The 16584-nt window shown below is 45.4% G+C and overlaps 1 pseudogene; it reads right to left on the bottom strand.

Moving 5' to 3' along the window:
* Positions 1 to 332: 332 nt before the first annotated feature.
* LOC114236829 (U6 spliceosomal RNA) lies at positions 333 to 401 on the bottom strand (annotated as a pseudogene).
* Positions 402 to 16584: the final 16183 nt, after the last annotated feature.

Here is a 16584-nt window from a genome sequence, read left to right as displayed (position 1 = left end):
TGCAAGTGGCATTATTTCATTCTTTTTTATGGCTGAGTAATATTCCATTGTATACATGTACCACATCTTCTTTATCCATTCATCTGTCGATGGACATTTAGGTTGCATCCATGTCTTGGCTATTGTGAATAGTGCTGCTATGAACATAGCGGTACATGTATCTTTTTTTTTTTAACATCTTTACTGGAGTATAATTGCTTTACAATGGTGTGTTAGTTTCTGCTTTATAACAAAGTGAATCAGCTATACATATACATATATCCCCCTATCTCCTCCCTCTTGCACTCCCTCCCACCCTCTCTATACCACCCCTCTAGGTGGTCACAAAGCACTGCGCAGGGGCCATGCTAATCTTCTCTGTATCGTTCCAATTTTAGTATATGTGCTGCTGAAGCAAGCACTCTTATAGAATCATAGTTTCCTCTGGATATATGCCAGGAGTGGGATTGCTGGATCATATGGCAACTCTGTTTTTAGTTTTTTGAGGAACCTCCATACTGTTTTCCATGTATGAATGGTAGCTTAATAAATCTTATCTAGTTGGAAGACTAGACTGAGGCTAAAAGGAGTTGTTAATGTTTTGACAAAAAATTTTTTTAAGGTCACGGAACAGTTTTAATTTCCCCCTCTTTAGCTCATTTAAATCACACTTAGTTTTCAAATAAAGACAATAATGAAATCATACTTCCACCTAAACATGATATAACTATCCTGCCTACAACCAAAACACACCAACCCTTCTCAAAAAGAGGATGCTGAGTCTTTGGGTGATGTTCACTTTTCTCCTTTGATATTCTGTAACCTAAATTCTGAAAATAAGCTTAACTCTTATTGATAGATCTTATATTAGATGATAAGAGAATAGGAGTGGGAAGAAAACAAAAATATTTGGATAATATACATGCAAACATATTCATAACAAAATAAGGAAGAGATATTCATAACTATTTGAATCCTCGTTTCTGCAATGTGGTCAGAGCTGGTCATTATAACTCCCTTCTTCCATTACTCATTCCATATTTCCTTTGCCCTCAACAAGCCTCTTAGTTGGTCATGACTCTTTGCCTGATGGAGTGACCCAAACCTTCATTCTTGAAAGGTCTGAGCCATTAACAGTCCTGCTTATGTTGGGTTGTTGTAGTTTTTCTTTGGCTTTATTCACAGGACATGGTAGAGATGCCATAAGGCAGCTCCTGTATTCCAGACATACTCTTCCGTGTTACCATTGTAGAGTAGCAATCCAACTTGCCCTTGGTAGTCAGGATCAACTGCCCCAGCCACTATAGAAACCTCCTTATTTGCCTGTTAATTCTGAGGCATGAGGACCCCAAAGTGGCTGGGTGGCAATTCAATATACTCATTGCCATATTGCGTAGTGGAATCATTCATTCCTCCCTTTAGAACTAAGACCTCTAGATCAGCAGATCCTAAGGTCACAGGGGACAGGGAGCAAAAATGTTGCTAGTAGATCACTAGGCATAATAGGGAGAGGACCCACTCTTATTTCCACCCTTTGATTCCTGGCCCTGTGAATCCTGGCTACGAGAAAAACAGCACCATCCATTGGACGCTGATTTAGAGCATATACAGCATAGAGGACATTGCTGCAGCCCTGCAAGGTATTGCCACCTAGATGGCCCTGTAATTGAGTCTTCAAAAGGCCAGTACAGGGACTTCCCTGGTGGCGCAATGGTTAAGAATTCGCCTGCCAATACAGGGGACACAGCTTCAAGCCCTGGTCCAAGAAGATCCCACATACCGCAGAGCAGCTAAGCCCATGCGCAACAACTACTGAAGCCCACGCGCCTAGGGCCCGTAATCCACAACAAGAGAAGCCACCGCAGTGAGAAGCCCTCGCACCACAACGAAGAGTAGCCCCCGCTTGCTGCAACTAGAGAAAGCCTGCGTGCAGCAACGAAGACCCGACACAGCCAAAAATAAATAAATAAATTTATTAAAAAGAAAAAAAAAAGGCCAGTACACCATTCTATAAAGCCAGCTGCTCCAGGATAATGGGGAACATGATAAAACTAGTGAATTCCATGAGCACAGGTCAATTGCCAGATTTCGTTTGCTGTGAAGTGAGTTCCTTGATCAGAAGCAATACTATAAGTCCACGGATGGTAAATTTGGCAGAAAGACTGTGTTCAGGGACCTCCTTGCCATCAATTTTCCCATCGTGTTCTTTCCGAGTCCCTTATGACCCAGCTAACCACTGAGCATAGCCTATGAATCAATATAGACTCATACCTCTGGCCATTTCATCTTCTAAGCAAGATGAATAATCAGGTGCACTGCTTGAAATTCTGCCCACTGGAAGGATTCCCCTTCATCACTGTCCTTCAGGGATGTCCTAGAAAGAGGCTGTAGTGCTGTAGATGTTTACTTGGTGCAGAACCATGTGTAAACCAAGCCTGAGTTTTCTCTTCCTCAGTCAGCTGGTTGCCAGGAACTCTGCAGGAGGCCGTAAGTGTGGGATGGGAGAGAGAAGGTAATGTAGTGGGAATAGGAGTCATGAGCATTTGGACCACTTCCTCATGAAATTTACTTGTGCCTTCTGGGCCTCTTCAAGTACAGCCTTGATGATACCACCTGCATTTCATAATGAGCACTGTGGTACTGCCCACTCTTATGGCTTGGTAGGTCAGACAGTACCTAGTTCATGAAGGGCAGCTCATATCACATGGTAATGGGGTAGCCTATGGTCAAGTGGCCAGTAGCAAGCCAAAAGCTGTTTCCCAAAAAGAGTAGTCACCCACAAAATCCTAAGGGTCTGTTCTATGATTTACCTGTGGGAACCTGCCAAAGGCTCCAAACATCTCCAACTGCCAGTGACACTCCAAGTGCCGTTGGATCTGCTGGATCGTGTAGCCCAAGTGGCGGAGCAGCTTACACAGCAGCCTGGACCTGTTGCAGAGCCTTCTGTTGTTCTGGTGCTACTCAAACTAGCAGCTTTGAAGGTTAATTGGTAAGTGGGCCCTCGTAGCACACCTAACTGAGGAATATGTTGCCTCCAAAATCCAAAAAGACTCACTAGACATTGTGCCTCTCTTTTGGTCGTAGGAGGTGACAAAAGCAGCAATTTGTCCTTTACCCCAGAAGACATATCTTGACATGTCCCACACCACTGGACCCCTGGAGATGTCACTAAGGTGGGAGACTGCTGAATTTTTGTGGGGTTTATTTCCTACCCTCTGACACACAATTGTCTTATCAATGTCTAGAGTATTTGCTACTTTCTTTTATTTATTTATTTATTTATTTATTTATTTATTTATTTATAGCTGTGGCGGGTCTTAGTTGTGGCACGGGCTCTTTGTTGTGGCGCGTGGGCTTCTCTCTAGTTGTGGTGTGTGGGCTCCAGAGCGCGAGGGCTCTCTAGTTGTGGCATGCAGGTTCAGTAGTTGCGGCCTGGGGGCTTAGTTGCCCCATGGCATGTGGGATCTTAGTTCCCTGACCAGGGATCGAACCCGCGTCCCCTGCATTGGAAGGCAGATTCTTTTTTTTTTTTTTAAATGAATAGCCCAGTTTGCTTTTTTTTTTTTTTTAAAGAAATTCATGTTCTTTTATTTATTTATTTATTTATTTATGACTGTGTTGAGTCTTCGTTTCTGTGCGAAGGCTTTCTCTAGTTGCGGCAAGTGGGGACCACTCTTCATCGCGGTGCGCAGGCCTCTCACCATCGCGGCCTCTCTTGTTGCAGAGCACAGGCTCCAGACGCGCAGGCTCAGTAGTTGTGGCTCACGGGCCCAGTTGCTCCGTGGCATGTGGGATCTTCCCAGACCAGGGCTCGAACCCGTGTCCCCTGCATTGGCAGGCAGATTCTCAACCACTGCGCCACCAGGGAAGCCCAGGAAGGCAGATTCTTAACCACTGGACCACCAGGGAAGTCCCTAGAGTATTTGTTACTTTCTGCTCACCAAGTCCAATCAGTACAATATCCATAATGGACCCGCATGATGTCTTGTGGAAGGAAAAGGCAATCAAGGCTCCTGGGGACTAAATTATGACATAGGGCTGGAGAGTTGATACACACCTGAGGAGGGATGATCAGGTATATTGCTTGCCTGTCCAGCTGAAAGAATACCACTTCTTGAGGTCTTTACTAAGATGTATTGAAAGAAAAGCATTTGCCAGGCTGATTGATAGTTGCACACTAGGTTCCAGGATGTTATGGGCTGAATGCTTGTGTCCCTCTCAAATTCATATGTTGAAATTCTAACCCCTAGTGTGATGGTATTAGGAAGAGGGTACTTGAGGTCATGATTGTGGAGCCCTCATGAATGGGATTAATGCCCTTATTAAAGAGACCTATGGGACTTCCCTGGGGGTCCAGTGGCTAAGACTGTGTGCTCCCAACTCAGGGGGCCTGGGTTTGATCCCTGGTCAGGGAACTAGATCCCTGCTAGTTTCAGGGAACTAGAACCTACTGCAACTAAGACCTGGTGCAGTCAAATAAATAAATAAATAAACATTAAAAAAAAAACATTTGAAAAATAATAAGAGACCCATGTGGGAATTCACTGGCAGTCCAGTGGTTAGGACTCCGCACTTCCACTGCAGGAGGCACAGGTTCGATCCCTGGTCGGGGAAGTAAGATCCCACATGCCGTGCAGCGTGGCCAAAAAAAAAAAAAAAGAGAGAGAGAGAGAGAGAGAGACCCATCTGAGGACACAGCAAGAAGATGACCCATCCACGAACAAGGAAGTGGGCTCTCGCCAGATGCTGAATCTGCTTGATCTTGGACTTTCCAGCCTCCATAACTATGAGAAATAGGTGTTTGTTGTTTAAGCTACCCAGGCTGTGGTATTTTTGTTATAGCAGCCTGACTGGACTAAAACACAGGGGGGGTCTCAAGCAATGAGACCATATCTGGAACAGCAGCGGCAATGGAGTCAGCATCTGAATAAGTTTATGATAATCCACTGTCACTCTCCAAGATCCACCTATTTTCTGCACAGGACAAACGGGCAAGTTGAATGAAGATGTGGTGGGAATCACTATTCCAGCACTTTTCAAGTCCTTCATGGTAGCAGTAATGCCTACAGTCCCTCTGGGAAAGTGGAATTGCTCTTGGTTTACTAATTTTGCAGATACAGATGGTGCTAGTAGCTTCCATTTGGCCTTTCCTACCATAGTAGCCCTCACTCCACAGGTCAGGAAACAATGTGGGGATTCTTCCAGTAGCTGAGTATGTCTATTCCAATTATGCATTCCAGAACTGCAGAAACAGCCCCAGGTTGGATTTCAGCCACCACTGGGCAAACTATGAGTTGGACCTGAGCTAAAACTCCATTGATCTCCTCACCTCCATAAGCCCCTACTCTGACCAATGGACTACAGTGGTGTTTTGGATCAGTTCAGAGCTAGCATCCAGTAATCCCTGGAAAATCTGATTATTTCCTTTTCCCCAGTGCACAGTCACTCTGGTAAACAGCCACAGGTCCCTTTTGGCAGCAGGGAATTCCCTGGTGGTCCAGTGGTTAGGATTCAGCGCTTTCACTGCCGCAGTCCGGGCGGGTTCGATCCCTGGTCGGGGAACTAAGATCCCACGTGCCACACAGTGTGGCCAAAAAAAAAAAAATTCTTAGCTTGCAAGTTGTACAAAAACAGCAGAGGGGTGGATTTGGCCCATAGACACAGTTTGCCAATCCTTGCCTTGGGGGTTAGAACATACATCTTTAATTAATCTCCATCTGATTTCAAATAACATTATGCTACTTCACATATAGGGAAAGAAACTTACAACAGTATACTCACAATTCCTCCCTAGCATCTTTTGTATATTATTGTCATCTATTTTATTTTTGTATATGCTATAAATCCACATCGCTATTATTTTTGCTTTAGATAGTCAATTATCTTTCAAGTTGATTAACAGAGTCTAAACATGCCTTTTATATTTACTTTTATTTTAACCATTTCTGGAGATCTTCATCTCTTTGTGTAGGTTCAAATGTCTATTCTGGTATCACAGTCTTCCACATGAAGAACTCCTTTATGATTTCTTATAGTATAGGTCTGCTGGTGATGAGATCTCTCAGCTTTTGTTCATCTGAGGAAGTCTTTACCTCACCTCATGTTTTAAAAATTATATACAGTAAAACTGACTTTTTTGCATACAGTTCTGTGAGTTTTGAGGTAAGTGTAGGATTCTCTAACCACCACAATCAGGATACAGAATAGTTGTGCTTTCATTAAAAAAGAAAAAAAAAAGCTTTTTATTTTGAAATAATTATAGACTCATAGGAAGTTGCAAAAAAATAGCATAGAGAGTCCTGTGTACCCTTCACCTAGATTTCCTCAGTGTTAACATCTTACATAACTATTGTACAACATCAAAACCTAACATTGTCGGGCTTCCCTGGTGGCGCAGTGGTTGAGAGTCTGCCTGCCAATGCAGGGGACACGGGTTCGAGCCCTGGTCTGGGAAGATCCCGCATGCCGCGGAGCGACTGGGCCCGTGAGCCACAGTTACTGAGCCTGCGCGTCTGGAGCCTGTGCTCCGCAACAGGAGAGGCAGCGATGGTGAGGGGCCCGCGCACCGCGATGAAGAGTGGCCCCCGCTCGCCGCAACTAGAGAAAGCCCTCGCACAGAAACGAAGACCCAACAGCCATAAATAAATAAATAAATAATTTTAAAAAAATCCTCAGAATTTAAAAAAAAAAAAAAAACCTAACATTGTCAATTCAAGAAAATGACATTAATACAAGTCTGTTAATCAGACTTATTAACACCTTATTTACATTTCACCAGCTTTTATATGCACTCATTTATCTGTGTGTGTGTGTGTGTGTGTGTGTGTGTGTAGCTGTATGCAATTTTATGCCATGTATGGATTCATGTCACTAGCACCTTCATCTTTGAAAGATATTCTTGCTGCAAATAGAATTCTGGATTGATGTTTCTTCAGCACTTTAAAGATGTCAGTTCATTGTCTTCTGTTTGTATAGTTTGTGTGGCTGTTAGCATCACTGACTCCATCTTGGGCCCATTCAGTTCCTCCTGTCCTTCCACTGACACTACCTTGGGCTGTACTGGGTAGTAACTCTCCTCTCTGTCATCAAGGGCTTTGTAGTTAATAGATAATGTTTAATGATCGTTAGGTCCAGGTGGCCTCTATGGTCTGTTAGTTCCCAAACAATGATGAAGACGTTTGCTGACGTATTCCCAGCTCCCAGAAGACTAGCTACCTATTCATAAATCTTGACTTAGGAATGCATTCTGTGTTTCCAAGCACGTAGCCCCGTACCCTAGGTTAACTATAAAATTGCCCCAATGGCCCCTTGGTGGTGTGCAGTGCAGCTGTGAGTGCTTATGGGTCGCTGCCTGCCCTGCAAGTTATCCTTTAACAAACTGATCCATTGATTACATGAAGCTGCTTCCCTCATTTTTCAATCTCAAGATACCTTTTCAGTTCAGTGAGCACTTTTTGCTCCCTCTGTCCTCCAACGTAGTTTCTGATAAGACGTCTGCTGTAATTCTTTTTTTTTTTTTTAAATAATCTTTCTGTATTTAGGAAACAACATTCTATTTTTTTTTTCGTTTCTTTTTCTTATTTATTTATTTATTTATTTATTTATTTATGGCTGTTGGGTCTTCGTTTCTGTGCGAGGGCTCTCTCCAGTTGCGGCGAGCGGGGACCACTCTTCATCGTGGTGCACGGGCCTCTCACTATCGCAGCCTCTCTTGTTGCAGAGAACAGGCTTCAGACGCACAGGCTCAGTAATTGTGGCTCACGGGCCTAGTTGCTTCGCGGCATGTGGGATCCTCCCAGACCAGGGCTCGAACCTGTGTCCCCTGCATTGGCAGGCAGACTCTCAACCACTGCGCCACCAGGGAATCCCTGTAATTCTTATCTTTGTTCCTTTGTGTGTATTAACGTATCTTTTTTTCCCTCTGTCTGCCTTCAGGATTTTCTCTTTATCTTTGGTTTTCAGCAATTTGACTATGATGTTTCTAAGTGTTTTTTCTTTTGTGTTCTTATTGGTGGGGGCATTATTTATCCCACTTGGTGTTCTCTGTGATTTTTACATCTATGGTTTGATGTCTTTCATCATTTTTGGAAAAGTGTCGTCCACTATCTCTTCAAGTGTTTCTCCTGCCCATTCTCTCTCTTTCTTCCTTCTGGGATTCCAGTTACACATATATTAGATAATTTGATTTTGTTCCACAGCTCTTGGATGCTCTGTTCTCTTTCTTTGTTTTTTCACTTCTTTTCTCTTTGTGTTTCAGTTTGGATAATTTCTATTGAACTATCTTCAAGTTTACCAATTCTTTCCTCAGTTTTGTTGAGTCTGGTGATGAGTCCATAGAAGGTATTCTTCATTTCTGCTACCATGGTTGTTTTTTATTTCTAGATTTTCTATTTGACCCATAACTTCCACCTCTGCAGAAATTCCCCATCTGTTTATGCATGTGGTCCCTCTTTTCTACTAGTGTTTCTAACATATAAATCATGATTGTTTAAAAGTCCCTGTCTAATAGTTTCAACAACTGCATCATTTCTGAGTCTGGTGTGGTTGACTCTTTGTCTCTTGACAGTGGTTTTCTTGCTTTTTAGTGTTTTATAATTTTTGACCAAATTCCTGACATTGTGTGTAGAATGGTAGAGACTAAATTAAATGGTATTAATTCCTGGAAATGGGCATGTATCTTCTGCTAGACAATTAGTGTAAGAGCTTAAGTCAGTGTAGTCAGGAGCTGGTTTGGACTTTGTTGTTGCTATGGTTACCTTCATTGCACTACTGGCTTCCAGTTCGTCTAGCATCATCTCAAACAGGATGGGGACTGGTTGGCTGGAGGGTTTTTAATCAATGCTCCTGCTCCACCCCTCAACTTTCCATCCCTTGGTTGGGTTGCTGTTGCTTGTTACTTGGTGCTTGCTAGCCTGGTGGAGGGGGGTAGGGTGTGTATCTTATCCTGGTCCAGCCTCAGTCTCTGGCAAACTGAATCCCTGGGCTTGGGGGTGGGGCTTCCTCAGTGATCCTGCTCCTCCTCCCCGTGGCAGCAAAACTCTGCCTTGTTACCTTTGGCAGATTCATATGGGAGAGTTTCCTGCCCCTCCCCAGTGATAGGAGCCTTGTAATGGTATTTGGCATAGGATCTTGGTACAAGATGGTGTCCTGCCCCTCCCACTTTCCTCAGCTATAATAGGTCGTCATATGTGCCCTGCAGGGGAGGGTTTGCTGCCTGTCCCCAGCAGCTTCATTCTACAGAGGGGAAGGGTCCTGGTGAGGTTGAGACTTCCCACCTTCCCTGCAGCTGCAGCCACTTCCCTCCTGCAGGCCTGATGGAGGTCTGTGGAGAGAAACCTGCAAGAGGGTACAAACTCATGTTGTGTCTGAGATTTCTGGGGGTCCATAGATGGCCTGTAGCAACTTGTTACAAATTTTCCTGAATCCCTTACATGCTTGGCACTTAGTAAATGCACAATGCATACTTATTGTATATTCGGAGGAAATCATTGAACTTTTCTGAGTCTGTTTCTGCACCTATAAAATGGGGCTGAGAAGGCCCACCTCACATAGAGTTCATATGAGGTAATGGTTATGAAAGGGCTTTTAAGTGGAGAGTAACAAGCACATAGACAGGATGATTGATCCTGGGGTCTCTGCTTCCTTAGCTGTGCAAAGGCTTGGAGGCAGAGAAGGCTGAGAAGTGCTGTGAGACCAGGACGGAGCGTGAGGAGGGTGTGGGTGGTGGGTGTGGTGAGGATACTGGTGGGAAGAGAGGATGCAAACCGAAAGGTAAGCTCCAGTTCAGGCTGTCTGGATTTAAATTCTTGCTCCCACAGTAAATCCCTACGTCATCTGGGGCAAGTTGAATAACCACTTTGAGGCTCAGCTGCCTCATCTGTTATATGGGTTTTGAGATTTGTGGTAATTCGATTAATTAATACTTGTCAAGAGTTTAGAATAGTGCCTGGCATAAAGTACTTAATAAATATCAAGGGGTTTTTTTTGTTTGTTTTGTTTTATTAATTCATTCATCCATTCAACAAATACTTAGAACCTACTATGTGCTAGGCATTGTGCTAGGTGCTGGAAATACAGCATTGAATGAGATAGGGTTCTTGTTGTTAGCTATCAAGAGAAGCAGTCACTGGACAAGAAATCTCCATTGTAAAGAGCTCTCTAAACTTGAAAGTGCTGGGGAGGGACTTTCCTGGTGGTCCAGTGGTAAAGAATCCTCCTTCCAATGCAGGGGACGGGGGTTCGATCCCTGGTTGGGGAACTAAGATCCCACATGCCACAGGGCAACTAAGCCCGCGCGCCTCAACTACTGAGCTCACGCGCCTCAACTAGAGAGCCCGCGTGCTGCAAACTACAGAGCCCACGTGCTCTGGAACCCCGGCGACACAACTAGAGAGAGAAAAACCTGCACGCCACAACTAGAGAGAAGTCTGTGTGCCAAAACGAAGAGCCCGCACTGCAACGAAAGATCCCGTGTGCCTCAACGAAGACCCCGCCTGCCACGACTAAGACCTGACACAGCCAAAAATATAATAATAATAAAACAAAGAAAATTTAAAAAAGAAAAAGAAAGCGCTGGGAAATATTAAAGTGTATCTCTGAGGAAGTAACCTTTGAGCTGAGGCTTGAAGAACAAGCAGGAATTTGCTAGATAAAGGGCAGGGAAGAGTGGGAATTCCCTGGTGGTCCAGTGGTTAGGACTCCTTGCTTTCACTGCCGGGGCCCAGGTTTGATCCCTGGTCGGGGAACTAAGATCCCGAAAGCCGTGTGGTGTGGTCAAAAAAAAGGGGGGGGGAATGGCGGGGAAGAGTGTGCCAGGCAAAGGGAACAGCAGGTGTAAAGACTGAATTAGGAAGACTCAAGCACCTGGAAGAAGGCCAGTGAGGCTGGAGATCGGAGGGGGCGGGGGAGGGAATGGCCATTGGCCTCATCCTCAGGATTGGGCTTTATCTTAAGATCAATGGGAAGCTATTGGAGAGTATAAGCAGGGGAGTGACACGATCAGCTTTGGGTTTTTTTTGTTTTTTTTTTTAATTAATTAATTCATTTATTTATTTATTTATTTATGGCTGTGTTGGATCTTCGTTTCTGTGCGAGGGCTTTCTCCAGTTGCGGCAAGTGGGGGCCACTCTTCATTGCGGTGCGCGGGCCTCTTACCATCGCGGCCTCTCTTGTTGCGGAGCACAGACCCCAGACCCGCAGGCTCAGCAATTGTGGCTCACGGGCCCAGTCGCTCCGCGGCATGTGGGATCCTCCCAGACCAGGGCTCGAACCCGTGTCCCCTGCACTGGCAGGCAGATTCTCAACCACTGCGCCACCAGGGAAGCCCCAGCTTTGGGTTTTTAAAAGCGGTTCTGCCAGCTGTGCAGAGAATAGATTGGAGAAGAGTTGGAGTCGAAGCAAGGAGACCAGTCAGGAAGCAGAGAAAAAGGGGGCATGACACATCTAAGGCAGCAGGGAGTCTGCACTTGGACCTTGTGTACCATTTCCTTTTCCTTCCAGAGCACCAAGACAAAAACCTGGTTCTAGAGAGTTTGCTAGGAAGTGCAAGCGAGCTGATTCTTGCTAGTTTTAAGATATGACCACCAGAGGGCGCAAAAACACTAAAGAGACTCGGGATCAGCCCTGATCCACCTCCTCAGGCTGAGTCCTGGGATTCAAAGGCAGCCCGAGGGCGTCCCCTCCCCTCGCCCAGTTAGATGGCTGACTCTGGGGCCCACAGGAGGCAGCCTCCAGTTCCTTTGTTAGAAAGCAGTGAATAAACTGAAGGAATCCTGGACTGGGAGCCTGAAAATGTGAGTTCAATCCTTCCCCACAGCTCCCCAACTTGGGCAACTTGCCCCTGTTTTCCCTTCTGCCCCCTCATTTGGCCCAGGTCCCCAGCCCTCATTTCAGAGAGAAATGTAGGGGTTCAGAGCCTGGTGTTTGAGCCACCTGGGCTTAATCCCCATTCCAACCACAAACTAGCTAAATAACCTTGGTCAAGTGATTTCACCTGTCAAAGCCCCAGTTTCCATCTCTGTTAAGTGGGAATCCCGACACATCCCTTGCACGGTTGCAAATTATGAGATAATGTCTGTAAGTACTTAGCACAGTGGCTGGCACATAATAATTGCTCAATATATGTTTATTATTCAGGTGGAAATGTGACTCACATTCATTAAGTGCTTACTTAATATCCAGGACTGGGGCTTTACTAGTAATTCTTTTTGTGGCTTTTGGCAAGATTCCTTCCTTTTTCTGAGCCTCAGTTTCTCCAACAGAAGAACAGAGGGTTAGATCAGAGTGGATTCTCAGTAGGAGCCATTCCAGCCCTGACACTCCAGGCTGTTTCTATTTCTCTCCCTCCTACCTCTCCCTGCTTCCTTCCTTTCTTCCATCTATCCATCATTTATTCATTCATTCAACAATTATTTATTGAGTATCTACTATATTCCAGGTGCAGGAAACAAAACAGACCGACATCAAAACAGGTGTCCATCACTGAGAGCTAGTCTGTTGGAAGCATGTTTGTTCTAAACCTTCTTTGTCCTCTCTTCCAGCAATCAATCTTGCAGGTTATTTCGTATTTAGAACAGGAAAAAATTGTGCCAAGAGTTTATTTCTGTGCATCCCTGTGTGGCTGTGTACACACACACATTTATATATAACATTTGCAGCAGCGTTGTCATGGGAACCGTCTTTTGGTGTCTCTGGGCATGAGGGCTGCCTGTGAGCGGAGGAGCTTTTATGGAGCACCCCCTGCATGCACTTTTGTGTGGCGAGAAATCCTGCTGGGAGAGTTCCCCAAGAGCCTTTGTCGGCCCTTTTGATCATTGCTGCCTATTTTTCTCATTGATCTTGTCAGATGTGAGTGAAATTGACTGGGGGAGTTGAATGTCAAGCTCAGTGACTGGCAGATCAAGATCCTCCCGGACATCTGACAATGAGTGGTGTGGATAGGTCAGCTTGGGCTTTTTGTCTTTTTAAACCCTTGATTTGGGAATTTTTAAGGCTTCGGGGAAGACTTGGATGAAAAGGCCAAAGCAGCCAGGGAATGTATTTTCAGAAACGACAGCTGCAGCAGCCGCTTTTGAACTTGGTAGGCAGTGCCAGAGCCGGGAGGGGCGGAGTGCCAGCAAGAGGGAGAGAAGGGACTCACTATTCACCACGCAGCCTGGCCCCATCCTGGGTGCTTTGCATACGTTATCTCCTGTAATCCTCGAATCCAGCCTGTGAGATAGACACTGTGGTTCTTAGCAGGAAACTGGGATGGAGAGGAAAAGGGGCCTAGCCAGGAAGTGGCAAAGGTGCGAGATTCAAACTCAGGCTGCAGGCTGACTCCAGTGCCAGGGTTCTACCCACTACTTGGGCCACTGGACCACTCTGCAGCCAGGTTCCCCTCACTTCCAGGCCAGGAACTGGGGGGAAGGTCAGCCAGGAATGGCAGCCCAGAGATTCAAATCCTCACAAACCCCAAGTCACAGCAGCAGATCCAATCATGGGCAGCCATGAGATGAACAAATCAAATCTACACACATATTACCTTCACTCTAAATACAGGAGCTGGCTTGTGTTTTGGTGTCATGAGAGCTTCCCGTGTACGAGGTATTGTTTCACTCCTTTATTATTAAAGTCTGTGAGACCGATGCTATCTCATCATTACTCTATTATAGATAAAGAGAGTGAGGTACAGAGAGGTTAAATGTCTTGCCCAAGATCACACAGCTAATGAGCTGAGATTTGATCCCAGGCAACCTGGTTCCCGTGCCTGAGCTCTTAACTGCCGTGCCTTTCTGGTCCATGAGTTAGGGTTCTGTGTGTGTGCAGTTCTAACGGAGCCATGTGGACTCTCCCCTCCCCAAAGAGCTTCAGCTATTTGAGAGATAAGAAGAGTTAAAGGGAGAGGGAAGAGGATACTCTTTTATTGATGATCTCCTATGTGTCCAGTACTGAGCTAGGCCTTTCCACCTCACAACTTTGCTGGAACATTAGAACTACTATAATCCCCTTCATACAGATGAGAGGAATCAAGGTCCAGCAAGGTGAAGTGATGGGCTAAGGTCTTAGAACTGGGATTCAAGCGAAGACCTACATTTTCCAAAACCCAAGCCCTACACTGCAGAAATAAACAGCACTGCCCTGGGCCCTTCTCCCACATTTCTCAGCTATGGTGCCAAAGAGGTGTTTAGGTGTTCTCCTGAGAGCAGGGAAGGCCCCTCTAGAAACCCTTGTACGGCAGAGGACCCTGACCTGCCCAAATCGAGGTGCTCCCCCAAATCTGCCAGAGTAGGGTTACACTCAGTAACTCAACCAGCATCCATCCCACAACTATTTACGGAGCGCCGCCTAGTGCCAGGCTCTGGGCGTGTAGCAATGAAAGCGAGTCCCTGCCATCGGGAGCTTACTTTCTAGCAGGGAACAGCCATGATACAAGTAAGTACCTGCGTGAGAAGTGCAGGGAGCTGTGGGTGTGAATAAGAGACTACTGGGCCTGGGTTGATAACTGATGTGGGTGATTTATGTTTATTTAAGAGGTACCTTCCCAACACTTTGGCTTGAGAAGGTCAAAGATATCACTTAGTGCTTTTGGCCAAAGCTGAAAGCCGGCCACACTGCAGCATGAAATGAAAGAGGCTTCTATTTTCTTCATGTTCAGAAATCAGGCTGTGATACTTATCCTCAAGCCATTTCCAGCTTCATAGAAAAGATAAATAAGCTAACGTCTGTTGAGTATTTATTATGTGCCAGGTACTAGGCTACATTTAAGTCCCTTATGCACACAGTGTGATAGAATCACAAGAAAATATCCCAGCACAAAAGTAGCAGAAGGTGGGGATGGATTAAATTTGTCTGGGAAGGAGGGGGATCACGGAAAATTTGTCCCATAAGATGATACTTGAAAAAAAAAAAAAAGATGATACTTGAGCTGGGTTTTGAAGGACAAATAGGAGCTCGCCAGGCAATCCAGGAGCAGGAGACACTTCAGGTGGAGGAAACGGCGTCTGGAAAGATTGGGAGACATGAAAGTGTGTGGCCATTCAAGGGGCATGTGGTGGGAACTGAGGTTGCAGAGATTGCTAAGAGCCAGATGCAAAAGGGCCTTAGGCACCTGGCTGAGGAACCTGGCCTCTATCTAATCCCCACTTTCCCTGCATAAGGGTGAGATCCAAAAACCTTCTTCAACTTCTCTGTTCAAGTGGAAGAAAAGGCGTGCGACAAGGGTGGAGGGGAAAAAGCATGATTGCCAAATTTGGGAAGATGAAAAGTGTTCATCTGCAGAATTAATTCTAAATCGCTGCTATTTTCATTCTCATGCTGGTGGGAAAGGCAGAGCATAGCAACGCTCCTCAGCCTTTTTCCAGGTGTCTGGAGTGCTGGCAGGCCAGGCCAGGCCAGGCTGGCAGACCGGCTCCCACGGAGATCACTGGAGCCAGCCTGATGCTTGGAGCCAGCTGTGGGCATCTGGAAATCCAGCTTCCTCTTCTAGTCATTAGATGGGGGGAAATCGGAATCCAGGATTTTCCCAAGGCAGTAAACTTGGCAGGATGATTAAATGGCATTAGGCTTGACAAGGGCCAGGGCAAGGCTGGACCACCCAGGGTAGAAGGATGTGGTTTCCAGATTCAAGATGGGATATGAGGGTGACTGTGCGAAGTCCCTTGGTTTAGAGAGCGCTGGAGGCCTGCTGGGCAGGTATTAGAGACCTTTCACTGGGCCAGACCCAGTGGCCATGCAGGTTGATCTCAGTAACAGGGCAGCTCAGCAGATCTGGTGTGTAGGGGGTTCTGCTAATAAGGTGTGGAAGCAGTAAGATCACATGCTGCCTTGCCCCAGGCCGAGCAGCCACCTCCTGAACATGTTGGGTGACAGCCAGACAAGGGAGGAAGGAAGGCCCTGTTATGATTCACCTCCTATGTGCGGGCAGTATTGGTACCCAGATCGCCACTGGGGTGTAATGAGAATTAAATGAGTTAATACATGTAAAGAGCTTTGCCCAATGCCTGGCACATAGTGAGTGCTCAGTAAATGTTAGCTGTTATTGTTTTTATCTTCTAGACACACTAATGGTTTTTTTCCACTTGCTACCTTACTTAATCCTCACAACAGCTCTAGGAAGTAGGAATTAATAGGTTAAAAAAAAGTTTGCTTTTTACAGTTGAGAAAACTGAGGTACAATGGGGGGTTATGTAACTCACTCAAGGACACATAGTTAAAAGTGGCAGAGCTGAAGGGAACCTCTACAACTCAACAACAGTAAAAAAAAAAAAACCCAATTCAAACATGGGCAAAGGACTTGAATAGACTTTTCTCTGAAGAAGGTATCAAATGGTCAGTAAGCACCTGAAAAGATGCTCAGTATCACTAATCACTAGGGAAATACAAATCAAAACCACAATGCAATTCCACGTCACACCTATTAGGTGGGTTATTATAAAAAAAGAAAGAAAGAAAAAGAAAACAAGTGTTGGTGAGAATGTGGGGAAATTGGAACCCTTGTGCATTGCTGGTGGGATATAAAGTGGTGCAGCCATTGTGGATAAACAGTATGATGGTTCTGCAAAAAATTAAACATAGAATTACCATATGATCCAGCAATTCCACTTCTAAGCATGTACCCCAAAGAAC

Source organism: Balaenoptera acutorostrata, chromosome 1 (genome assembly GCF_949987535.1).
Source record: "Balaenoptera acutorostrata chromosome 1, mBalAcu1.1, whole genome shotgun sequence".
NCBI classification, from domain to species: domain Eukaryota; kingdom Metazoa; phylum Chordata; class Mammalia; order Artiodactyla; family Balaenopteridae; genus Balaenoptera; species Balaenoptera acutorostrata.
Note: the sequence above shows the minus strand (reverse complement) of the source record. Positions and strands in the feature narration are given on the sequence as shown.